This window comes from Canis lupus, chromosome 29, assembly GCF_003254725.2.
Source record: "Canis lupus dingo isolate Sandy chromosome 29, ASM325472v2, whole genome shotgun sequence".
In the NCBI taxonomy this organism is placed as follows: Eukaryota; Metazoa; Chordata; class Mammalia; order Carnivora; family Canidae; genus Canis; species Canis lupus.
Window position 1 is genome coordinate 35,338,027 of NC_064271.1, and position 13,628 is coordinate 35,351,654.

At 34.4% G+C, this 13,628-nt stretch overlaps 2 long non-coding RNA genes across 2 annotated transcripts in view; both read right to left on the reverse strand.

Moving 5' to 3' along the window:
- Positions 1-13,628, reverse strand: part of LOC112650750 (uncharacterized) — a 103,555-nt gene that overhangs the window by 41,263 nt on the left and 48,664 nt on the right. The gene's annotated exons all lie outside the window — the stretch shown is intronic.
- The window catches only part of LOC112650751 (uncharacterized), a 31,724-nt gene continuing 30,479 nt past the window's right edge, over positions 12,384-13,628 (reverse strand). Inside the window, exon 2 of the long non-coding RNA XR_003130413.2 lies at positions 12,384-12,626. This is a non-coding gene — a long non-coding RNA (uncharacterized LOC112650751). The remainder of the gene's footprint in view (positions 12,627-13,628) is intronic.

Below are 13,628 nucleotides of genomic sequence, written 5' to 3' on the forward strand. Positions count from 1 at the left end.
AGCTAACTGGGTTGTGCAGGTCTTTAATATCCCCTTTCGAGAAATGAGATAAAGTCACATGACAACATGGTTTAGTATTATGTATGAGTCAACTAAATTCTACCCCTGCATAGACTTTTCCTGACTATTATTTATATAGCACTTTTTCACACTTAAATTTACTTACTGAAGATATATATAGGCTCAGATAACTAAAAAGTCTAGGGGTACAATTTCTTCAGGCACAGTCCGATCAAGAGTTCCCAATAACATTGCTAAGACTTGGTCTCTCTTTGTCTCTTGGTTTTGCACCACTATGAGTTGGCATCATTCCTGGGTCTTACACGTTTGTCAACCAATTAAAATTTTGTCAAAATAGAACGTATGTGCTTTTTGATAGTTCAAACAAAAGTTCTTGAACCAATTACTATTTGATTTTTTTTTTTTTAATTAGCCAGGCTTGACATATATATCTGGCCCTGGGCATGGAGATGGAGGCAACCCCTTCAGCAGTACATGGACTCTGAATAAGGAAGAGTTTGGTTGTCTAGAATAAATAGATACTTATGTCAAAAGATAAAACCAGTAAAGAATTCTGGATTCCTGGTAGCAGTGAAAGCATCATAGGTTTTGGATCTGCTGTGACTCCAAAGCAACTAGATAGCAAAGTCAAAAACCTTTGGATGATAGTTACAAGAAAACCTAAGTGGAAATCAACAAAGGATAATTTGAGACCAACAAGAGAAACTGAAAAAGTTTTCCTACTCTAATAATGGTTTAGTGCAAGTAAAGTCTGTAGAAGCCGAAATAGTCTAGCATATGTGAACCAGGGCTTTCTCCGAGGGCAGGTGGAATGGAGAAACTGCTAGGAGTAGAATCAAAACTAAGTAGTGGAGGGAAGTCAAAGTCTCATATTGCTTAATCTCAGAAATGATATCCCAATACTTTTGCTATATTCTATTCACTGGAAGTGAGTCACTAGTACAGCCTTGAGGGTTGGGGATTACAGAAGAGCGTGAATTGGTGGGTACCATCGGGAGCCATTTTATAAGCTGTCTACTACAGGGTTCATTCTAAAATGTGACAAGAAAGATTTCATAAAAGAGTTCAGCATCAACTATGTCTTAAAACATGGACATCAGGCAGACTAAAATGCAAAGGGCGATCTAGACAGAGGCTATAGCATAAGCAGAGATAAGCACTCTTAAAATCACTTCTTTCTTTCCGGAAGAAAAAGAAAAGAAAAACAAGACTACAGAGTAGAGAAAGCAAGGAATACTTTTGAAAGATGAGGCTGGAGATGTAGGATAAAGTCAAATTATAGGCCTGATGTACCGCATTCTTACCCTTATGGTTGGATGAACTGGATTGCTAGCATTTTCACAAAATTGATCAGTGCTGTCGAGTGTATTTTCAGGATGGCCAACTTAAGGTATTTTTATACCGTTGTTGCTTCCTGTTGCCATTTGTAAGAACATTTCCAAGAATGTGGCCACACCAGAAGCACTGCAGCTTTTGGTCACCTTTTCCCCTCAAGTATGACATATCATTCTATGTTAAACCAGTCTGTTGTAAACAAAGACAGATTCCCTAATTATAATGGCAACATCAAATATGTTTAATTTTCATCAACAAGGAAGTCTTTCAGACTCAAATCATGGAATGACAACTAGTATCCATTGCATGATTCTTATTTCCTTTCCCCTAACACATATTTGGAGTATAATAATACTTGTAAAATATAATTTGCAATAAATAAGCATATTTCTACTATGATTTTTCAAAGAAACAGAGGAAAACGCATTTTTTAGGATCACAGACTCCCTGAGAACAACAGATTGAGAATCCATGATATAACTGAACATGTGCACAACTGTAAAAAGAAGAAACTCTCAACAGCGATTTACAGAAGAATTTCAGAAACATTCGTTTTGCATCAAGAATCGAATCTATGTTTAATAGAGCTTAATATCTGACATCAATATCTTCCTCGCCTATACTCCCATAGCATTGTGTTTGTCACTGTGCTAAGACACTTATTACAGTCTATCTTATTAGAGTTGTTAATTAATATACCTGCCTCTCTCACTAGATAATGAGCCTTGAAGTGAAGAGATTTTTGTCTTACTTGACTTTGAATCTCTGTCTAAACTCTATGCTCAACACAGAGAAGGCTCTCAGCAAATGGTGAGGACTTAGAGTGACTTTAAATAGAGACTCTTAAAATATAGATTATAAAAAGGTAATCCAGGGAGAATTGTTCTTGTTATCAATATGCTACCACATAATGAAACGTTAGTTTTCAAACTGTAGTCAGCCAAACCACCTAAGAGTACAAATGTAAAAATACTGAGAGATTATACATTTTGACTGTGAGGAACTTCTTTTTAACAAATTCATTATTTGTTCATTAATTTTAGGTATTGATAAACTTAAATGCCATATATGTGGTAGTGATGGAGCATCCTTTTTATATTAAGAACATAAGAATCACATTTCTGATTACTAATGATAACTATTGACACCTACTATTTGCTGAACTCTATGCTAGGTAATTAGGACAGCTTCTGACACCAACTACTGGAGTTAGACCCAACTTTATAGGTTGAGAGGACAGTCTTATACAATGCTACCTTTGCATCAGCACAAGTTCAGAAGTCCCCAGATGGCTACAGAGGTTCTCAGAGGTCTGACCAGATGGCTACAAATTCAGGGTTTCTTCTAACCCCTCAGGTTCAACAATCTGCTAGAACAATTCACAGAACTATGGAAAGCATTCTGCTTACAATTATAGTTCTATTATAGTGAAAGGATAAAAGGTAAATTAAAAGGAGCCTAAGAGAGAGACACATAGGGAGAAATCAGGAAGGGTCCTAAATGCAAAGTCTCCATTGTCTTCTCTCCTTTGAGTCAGGAAACATAATCCTCCAGGCACACTATTGTATCATAATACACAAAGGCACTATACAGTGCGATAGGAAGCACAGAGAACTCACCCATGTCCAGAATCCAGTCTTTGTTAGGGTTTCATTATGTTAGCATGATGGGTTAAATCACTGGCTCTGAGATTGAATTCAGTCTCCAGCTTCCTGGCCTCCCTGGGGGTCAGGCTAACATCACATGGCTCAAAGCATCAACATTTTTTTTTAAGATTTTATTTATATATTCATCAGGGACACAGAGAGAGAGAGAGAGGCAGAGACACAGGCAGAGGGAGAAGCAGGTTCCATGCAGGGAGCCTGACGTGGGACTTGATCCCGGGTCTCCAGGATCATACCCTGGGCTGAAGGTGGCACTAAACCGCTGAGCCACCTGGGCTGCCCCAGCATCAACATTTTAATCACTGGGTTAGTCTATCTGGTATGACCAGCCCCATACTGTGTAATAATATTGGGTTAAAATATCTAGAACCCTGGTGATCTTGTTAGCATAAAATATCAGGGTCTACCATGAATAAGAAATACTCCAATCACTAGAAAAATCCCAAGGATTTAGAGGCTACCTCTCTGAAACGAGGGATTAAGGCCAGTCGAATTCATTATTACATGAGTAATTTTCATGCATCACCTAACATAATTCCTCTAATTCATATATCCACCTGTTAAGGAAGGTGGTATTACTCTAGACATGAGGAAATACAAGTTTGGAGAACTTAAGTGACATTTCCAAGGCCATATAGCTCATGAGTGACAAAGCCCCAGGATTTAAAGTGATGTCGTCCTTTTCTCAACTCCTGTCCCCAAATTGGCCTAATCTACTACCTGATTATGCCTCATGTTCAATATTTATTACTAACACTAGAACAATTTTTCCAGTTCCTATATTTCAGTGACATGATCAGAGTTTCAAGGGAAGAAAGAGCATTTTTTATGAAAGATATTTAGCATACTCGGTAATTATCTTCAAAGTCAAAGGAGGCTGAGAAACGTTAAGGACGGAAGTAGACTTGAGTTCTAATCCCTGCCACTTTATAATGAGACCCTAAATCTGTGACATTTATCAAGGCATTAATAATCTCTGGGCCTCAGTGTATATGTATGAATGCTCTCCTATATTCCAAGATTATTATGAAATTCACATAACAATTATGAAAGCAGCGGTCATACTTTTTTTCAAGTTCCTTTTTGTTCCTTTATTTTTCTATGACATTTTATACCTTGTCACATTTCATATGATTTAAATATATAAGTTCAATATTAAACCAGATTGCAAACTCTACAAATAGCAGAGAACCAGTTTTTTAATGATACAGCTCAAATTTCTAGATTAGATTATAGCCATAGAAATTCAAGTTTCTGGGCACTTACGGACACAGTATAAACAGTGCATAGACAGAACCTTAACCAATTCCAATCAATCGCCCCCCTAGGAAAAACCGGAAATATTGAAGAGAAAAAAAAAATTTTAACATATACATTGTTATAAGGAAGAAAATACCAAAGAATTACTGGACCAAGAATCAAGAGACAAGGAAAGTCAAAGACGCCATGTATTTTAGGTTTTGTACTCTCAAGGGCATTATTGATGCTAATGAAGTTGCTACAGGGTGGCAGAGAGGCAGTGGACTATTTTTAATAGATCTGCGGTGCTAGTGAAATGAAGATTGTAGGCCAGGAAACTGGTGGGGAGCAGGGAGAGGCCCAGTGGATCTCTGTGGCTTTGGACTTGGTCCTCTAAGGCTACCCTTACAGCAAGAGTAAACTATGAATAGATAGGTTCTTTTAGGAATTGTAGCTCTCTGAATCATCTCAATCCTGGAGATTTTATAAGTAGAACTAGGATTGCTAGTGTCTCTGGAGCACCCAGTAGATACAAACATAAATCCTCTCTGGATGAAGATAGCATTTACAGGTAATCTTGCAAACACAGTATTTATTATATAATCAAACATAACCAAGGGAACAAAACATATGGATGAAACAAACATAACCAATCAAACAAATACCAAGGGAACAAAACTATATGGATGAAAACCAGCAGAAACAAGCAGTAGAAAGAGAAGAACAACCCTTAGTGTTATTGGGCAGAGAGAGACAAAACAAAGGAAGACAGAGAAAAGAAAGTAGAAGACAGAGAGAAAAAACAGTAATATAGTCTAAACTACATGTAACAGAAGTCCCAGAAAGAAAGGAGGGGGGGGGGGGGGGAGAAAAGCAGTAGTATTTGAAATAAAACATTTCAAAACTGAAGAAAAACATTAATCTAGAGATCAAAAAAGTTCTATAACTCCCAAGCAAAATGAATGAAAAGAAGCCTGCACTTAATTACATAAAAGTGTAAATGTTGAAAATAGAAATAAAAAATCTTAAAAGTAGGAATCCCTGGGTGGCTCAGCGGTTTAGCGCCTGCCTTCAAACCAGGGTGTGATCCTGGAGACCCTGGATCAAGTCCCACATCGGGCTCCCTGCATGGAGCCTGCTTCTCCCTTTGCCTGTGTCTCTGCCTCTCTCTCTCTGTGTCTCTCATGAATTAATAAATAAAATCTTTAAACAAAAAAATCTTAAAAGTAGCTACAGTTGAGGAAGAAGGGAAAAAGAATATATTATCCTCATAGGAATAATAATGAAACTTTCAATAATAATAGAATCCAGAAGGCAGTTGAATGATACTTACAAGTGAAAATGACTAAAAATGCCTTCCAACCTAGAACTCTAGATCCAGTACAAATATACTTCATAATGAAAATGAAATAAAGATATGTGAAGAAAAAAACTATGAAAATATTTCTCTAGTAAAACCGTATCCATAGAAATACACTTAATGATGAAATCTTACAAATTTTCTCTCTGAGGTCAAGAATATACAAAAACACCTGGTCTGTCCATCTCCAATAAAAGATTAGAAATGAAAATACATTGATATTATTTGCCCATCATACAATTATATACAAAAAAAATCTAAAAGAGCATATAAAATTATTAAAATTAATAAGCAACAGTGCCAAGATTTCTAGATACAAGGTCAATAGTATCAATTATATTTCCTTATACCAGCAACAAATAGTTAGAAAATGAATTTTTATAAAGAACCATTTCCAACAACATTAAAATTATCAAGTATCTATAAATAGGGACGCCTGGTAGCTCAGCAGTTGAGCGTCTGCCTTTGGCTCAGGGCATGATCCCAGTTCCGGGATCGAGTCCCACATCGGGCTCCCTGTGAGGAGTCTGCTTCTCCCTCTGTCTGGGTCTCTGCCTCTGTGTGTGTGTGTGTGTCTCATGAATAAATAAATAAAATCTTTAAAAAATTATCTAGAAATAGGTCTAACAAAATTTGCAGAAGACTTCTATGTAGAAAACTATAAAATGATAATGGGATATTTAGGGATTCTTTAGTTTTAAAGAAAGTTTATATAAATCAAAGAAGATACTATGTGAATTTTAAAACTCATAAAGATGTCAAATATCCCCAAATGTGTCTTTTATGGAATTCCAATCAGAATCTGTGTGTGTGTGTGTGTGTGTGTGTGTGTGTGGGTGGGTATGTATAAAATGAGAACTATCACGACGATCTTAGAAAAGAAGAACAAGAAGAGATTTGTCTTACCAAATATCAAACATTTTTATAAAATTATAATAAGATAATGTGATATGAGCATAAGAACAGATCAATGGAATAGAATAAACAGCATATAAATTGACACACCTATAGCAGACATTTGATTTATAATAAAAGTGATACTACAAAGCAGTGGAAGAAAGAGTGTTTCACTGTATGATGCTAAGACAATGGACTATCAGTACTCAAAGTAAATGAAACTTTACATCTATCTCACACTGATTATGAAATTTTTTAAAAAATCAATTCCTGTTGGGTTGTAGGTTTATATATGAAAGAAAGAACAAAATTTATAGAAGATAATATAGGAGAATATCTTCATAATTTTGGGTGAGAAAACTATTCCTAAACAGGATATAAAAGCCTTAACCAGAAAGGAAAGGATGAATAATTAGAACTACATTAGGGAACACTACTAAAAAAGTAAAAAGACAAACCACTAAGAAAATTATTTCAATACATGTGTAACCTATAAAGGTTTGTATCTAGAATATATGAAGAATCCTACACATTAATAAAAAAAAAAAAACAATTTAAAAATTGGCCAAGACTCAGTCAGACTCTTCATAAAAGAAGATATTCAAATGGTCAGTAAGCATATGATAATACTTTAACATTATTAGTCACAGGGAACAACAAATTAAACCATAGAGAGATAATGCTACATACCCACTAGAATGGCTAAAATTGAAAAATTGAAATACAAAGTGTGGATGAAGATGTGAAACATTGGAAAAACTTCCACCATTGATGGGAGTGTAGATTTGTACAAACACTTTAAAAACAGTCCAGAATTTTCTTCTACTAAGGGTCAATATACACATATCCTATAACTCTACGATTCTGCTCCTAAGTATACACCCAACAAAAATGACAACACATAAGCACCAAGAAATATGCATGAGAATATTTATAGCATTGTCTTTGATAGTCAAAAAGCTGAAAACAATTTAAATGTCCATCAATGTTAGGATGGATACGTTACGCTATACACACACACAAAAAAACTATTTACAGCAACGCAAACAAACTACAACAACACATAAAACATGGATGAATCTCCCAAATAGATTGAGCTAAAGATGCCAGACACAAACTCTACTTACTGTTTTAATTCACTTACATAAGTTTTTTAAGGCAAAGCTAATGCATGCATGAGAAGATTAAAAGAACTGCTTGGAAGCAATTGTTATTAAAGTTAGGATAGCATCCATTTTGGGGGGAAATGAGGGAATAGTGATCACATGGGAATAATAGGTGCTTCTGAAAAAAAAAATAGGTGCTTCTGTCTTGGCATTGTTCTTTCTTTACTTAGGCAATAGTTAAGTAACGTTTTGTGATAAAACATTGATCCATATTTTTTTTAATTTTTCCCTTTTTTATGTCTATATTTCACCATAAAGAAAGCTTTATAAAAATATGAAGAGAAGAGAAAATGTACTTACCAATTTCACAGTGGTAATTCCCTCTTTGAAGGGGAGAGAGTTGCACAAGTAAGGTTGTAGAAAGGGGATTAAAGTATTCCTGTAACATTTTATTTCTTAAAAGGCATCTGAAGAAATAATGTCAAAATGTGAGCAGGTCAAATCTCTTAAATCTAGTGGACATGGTTCTCTGCCCGTTGCTGTAGGTTTGAAATACTGGAAAATAATTGTCTTTTTAAAGAATTTTACTACTTAACACTCCATTTTGTAAAATGTGAAAGGGCAATTCTAAACGTGTCTCCCAATGGATCAGTTCAAGGCATAGTGAGTTTGAAATAAATAACCACTCATTGATTAACTGGTTTGTGATTTATTGTAATTGTATTCCTATCGAGAAGACAAAATATTCTGAATTAGCTCTGTGTCTACCCAACACTACTCGCTTTACTTCTCCTCTCAAATAGGATCTAGCCAAGCTGGCCTTGGAATTTTGTTGTATACGCTGCCCACGTTGTTTCTCCTTAGGGTTTTGCAGGGCTGGTGATTCTTTAATTAATCAAGTTTTAGTTTAAAGCCTCTCTTTACAGAAACTTTCTTTTTGAGTGTGGTATCCACCATTCTCTGCTTATATAGCCAATCACTATCGTATCTTCTTTTTACTTCCTTTGGACATTAGTCATTATCTGAAATTATATTTCAATTATTTTTCAACTGTGTCTTCTCTTCATTAATACACAAAGTCTAAGAGGTGGAATATCTCTCTGTAACATTCACCATCATAAGTGGCATGTAGAGTAATGCCTAACACATAGATGTTAAATAAATAACGTTCTTGGATAAAAGATTTCATTAAGGCAACCAGATTTTTGCTATACATTTCATTTTATTCTCTATTTATCTACAGTTGATCCTTGAAAAGCATGGAGGTTAGGAGTGCCAACCTTCCACAGAGTCAAAAATCCACACCCAACTTTTGACTCTCCCAAAACTTAACTACTATGTTGACCAGAAGCCTTATGGATAACTTAATCAATGAACACGTATTTTGTATGTTAGATGTAATATATACTGCAATCTTACAACAGATTAAGCTAGGGAAAAGAAAATGTTATTAAGAAAATCTTAAGAAAGAGAAAATACACGTAGACTACTGTACTATATTTTTACAAACCCATGTTTAAGTGGGCCCATGCATTTCAAACCTGTGTTTTTTGGACTCTCAAAAATGTTATGTTAGATGTAATATATACTGCAATCTTACAACAGATTAAGCTAGGGAAAAGAAAATGTTATTAAGAAAATCTTAAGAAAGAGAAAATACACACAGACTACTGTACTATACTTTTAAAAATCCATGTTTAAGTGGGCCCATGCATTTCAAATCTGTGTTTTTTGAGAGTCAACTCTATTTATCTGTCTTTCCATCCATCCATCCATCCATCCATCCATCCATCCATCCATCCATCTACACACTCATACATGCACATAATTGAGTAATAAAAGATGGACTTGGGAAACTTGGGAAATTTATTGGGATAAATGAAATTTACTAACACAATTAAGGCTGCAAACTATCTGTTGCTATTCTATATTAACTACAAGCTAAAATTATTTTGATCCACATGTCAGATAAAGTTTAAGAGAAACTTTTAAATGTTTTTTGGACTCACAGGAGAAGCAGTTAAAAATAGTGCCACTTGGTATCTAGGTAATACCTTCCTTGTACTCAACCAGGTAATGCCATCTATTAAAACCAGATTACAAAGCATTGCAGAGGAATATAGAACTTTAAATCATCAAAGAAGGAAAACACATTTCCTATTGGAGTATAGTACTTATGAGTCACAAAAATTTGAATTATTAACATTTGTGAAAATTTTGATAGAAAAATTCTATTTTAAAAACATCCAAGCTAGATTGACCACATAGAAAAAAATCTGTTTTCTAATAATTGTAAATTCTGAATGCTAAAATTATAGAATTTAGAATAATTCAATAAATTTTTCATTAATTTCTTAGAATATTGTAGGAAAATTACTGCAGTGATAAAGAGTTAATTCGTAAGAATCAGAAAGTTTCTAGGAAGGAAATGTCGTTTCACATCTGGGATATTACAAAGACCATATTTCATCCCTATGATGACACAGAAAATTACTGTTTTAGAAAAAGGAAGCTACCCAGGCCATTACAGCATTTAACTGATAACATTTTTAAATTAATTGTAGGTTGATGGGGTAAGTTAAATTCAAAACAGCAACCAGCAATAAGCAGGAAATATTTGTCTCTCTCTTAAATCACATAATAACCTTTAAATACAGTGAAGAAATAACTAAATGAAAAAACTATAAAATCATAAATGTAAAATTCATATAAAATTAATATATAAAAATATAAAAACACTATAGAAGGCATCTCAGGATGGTGCCATAAAATACCAAAAAAAAAAAAAAAAAAAAAAAAAAGATGTTTTAAAAGGAGAAAAAAATTATAGGAAGACATGTAACTGAGATAGTAAACCTGCAAGGATATCTTAAAAAAAATAAACATTTTATAAAATTAGTCTCATGAAAAATTATCTTTTTAAAATTTTGTTGATCATTTTTAAAGAAGCCCCTTCTAGAGGCAGATACATGCTTTCCTCCCCCCGCCCCCTTTTTCTATTCCCTACTTCTCCACTGCCATCACCTTAATCCAAGCATTCATGACCTCTTTCTTGGACTTCATCAATAACTTTAAACTTGTCTCCATATCTCCGACTCTTCAATAAATTCCTCTCACTGCATTCAGAGTAATCATTTTTAAAACAGTTCTACCTATATTACGTTGGTACTTAAACCCCTTTGGTGTCTTTCTGTTGCTGTGGAGATATGAAGAGGAACTGGGTTTAGAGATACTTCTGAAGTACAATAAATAGGATTTGACATATGGAATGGGGAAGAGAGAGGAGTCTAAGATGTTTCCCAAATTAGCTTGAGATACTGGGGGAATAATATCATTTAAAAGATCAAGTTTATAGGGCAAAGAAGAAAAGGGTATGGGTTTAATATTAGACTTACTGAGCTTGGAGAACCTATAGGAAATTCAGGTGGGGATCAATATTTGTGGGAAAGGTGGGAATTAAAGACAGATTGAGTTGTGGAAGCCATAGACATGAATCCAACACTCAGGAAATCTTTGTACAGTAAGAAATAAGAACTAAGAACAAAATTGTGAAGAATGCTAACATTTAAGGGGGAAAAGTGTCAGAGTATGAAAAGTAAGTAAAGAAGACAGAAAATAAGGGGGGAAGGGAAACAGGAAAGTTATTTGAGCACTGGAATAAGGAAATCCTGTATGTTGCATTTTAGTATATACTGAGCTCAGTTTTAAATTATGTCTTTTGAAAAAATAAAATGTTTCAGAAAAATGCTTAGTAATTTGGTGTGACCATTTCTTAACTGATTGAACTGATTAAACTTTGTGTTTTTAGACCTCAAGTGAAGAGGGTTGAGCTAATGTTGCTTCTCATTTTATTATACAATATCATTGATCCACGTAAGGCCCGGTCTTTTTATTTATTTTATTACTTTTTATCCTCCATTCTAGTAGATAACCATTGTTGTGCATAATGTATATCTTTCTTTTCTTTGTGTTCTTATAAAATGTGCTTTGATTAATGAGGAAATATTTTTAATCAAATAAGTGATAGTGCATGATATTTTTGGTTCTGATTTTTCCTTTTCACAAGCATAATTTTATACCCATTCATTGCTATGTGTATTTCTAAGTCATTACTTCTAATTGCTGCAGGAAATCCCATGATGTATAACCACCACATTTTAATTTAGACAGTCAGTTTGCTTCCAAATATTAATAATAATAACAGCAATGTTTCAGGAACATTTCCATTTACATATGTCTCCTTATGAACTTATGAAATAATTTCTCTCAGTTATATATTCATGAGCAGAGTTGATGGTCAAAATTCATGCACATACTTAATTTGGGTTATTATTGCCGTCTTGGTCTCTGAATGGCTGTCCCAGTTCATGCTCCCTCCAGCAGGAATAAGGGTTCTTGTATCCTCATATATTGACCAAGAGTTGGCACATCTGTCTTTTCGAATTACTGCCAGGCTAATAGGTGAAAAGTGATATTTCAATTTGCATTTCTGACCATTAATGATTTGGGGCATCTCTTTAGGTATTAATTTTTTTAAGTTTCCTTTTCTGCAAATTGCCCGTTCATGTTTTGTATCCATCTTCTTTTCTATTATTTTTTTTTCTTATTGATTTGAGGGCTTTGGACATTCTGGATATTAGGACCTTATCAGTTTTAGACTGTGCATATATCATCTTTCATTACATTATCCATCTGATACATCTGTCCATGATGTCTGCATTAGTTTCCCAGAGCTGTTATAACAAAGCACCACAAACTTGATGACTTAAAACAACAGAAGTTTATTCTTTCACAGATTTAAGGTTAAAAGACTGAAAGCAACAAGGTGTTGGCTCCCTCTGAAAGCTCTAAGGGAATATTCTTTGCTTCTTCCAGCTTTTGGTGGCACTTGTTCCTTGGCTTGTGGCAGCATAACTCCAATCTCTGCTTTGATCTTCACGTGGCATTCTTCCGCCTGTGTCTCTGTGCACCTGTCTGTTCACATGGTGTCGTGATCTAGTCAGGCTGTAATCAACAACAGACAGTTATTTCTCACCGTTCTGGAAGCTGGAAGTCCAAGATATGGGTGCCAGCATGGTCAGGAGAGTACTCCTTCCAGGTATCAAACTTCTCATTGTATCCTCCCATGGTAGAAATGGTCAACTGGCTTTCTAGAGCTTCTTTTATAAGAGCATTAATGCCATTAATGAGGGTTCTCTCAGAACCTGAGCACTTCCCAAAGGCCTCACCTCCTAATCCCATCACATTGGGTTTTAGGATTTCAATATATCAATTTTTCAGGGACAAATACATTCATATCATAGCATATTCAGACATGGCCCAGGAATACAAACACTCAGACCACAGCATATGGCACCAGTTATTGGCTTTGGAGCCCATCATAATCCAGTATGACCTTCTCTTAAAAAAATCACATCTGCCAGGACTATATTTCCAAATAAAGTCACATTCTGTGGTTCTGCATAGACATGAATTTTAGAGGGGCACTATTCAACAATATCCTCCTTTAAATAAATTTTTAAAAATTAAAATTTTATTTTTAAGTAATCTCTACATGCAATAGGGACTCAAACTTATAAACCCATTATCAAGAGTTGCATGCTTTACCAACTGAGCTAGCCAGGTACCCCAAATAAATGAAATTTTTATCTAATGCTCAGCATAGTGATTATAGTTATTATGTACTTGAAAGTTGCTAAGAGAGTAGTAGATCTTAAATGTTCTCACTACAAAAAAGAATTAGGAATTATGTGAGGGGATGCTACTGTGATAATCATTTCATGGTAAACAAGTATATCAAATAAACAGGCTATAAACCTTATACTTACACAATGTTACATGTCAATTTTTTCTAAATAAATTTTGGGGAAAAGAAAACATAGTGGTGTTGAAAGATATATAAATAGATAAAAATATTTTATAAAGTTGCATCATTCTACTGAGAGGAAAATATTCATTAGCTAAGACTATTAAAGCAAGATTTATATATAATATATATAACTACTG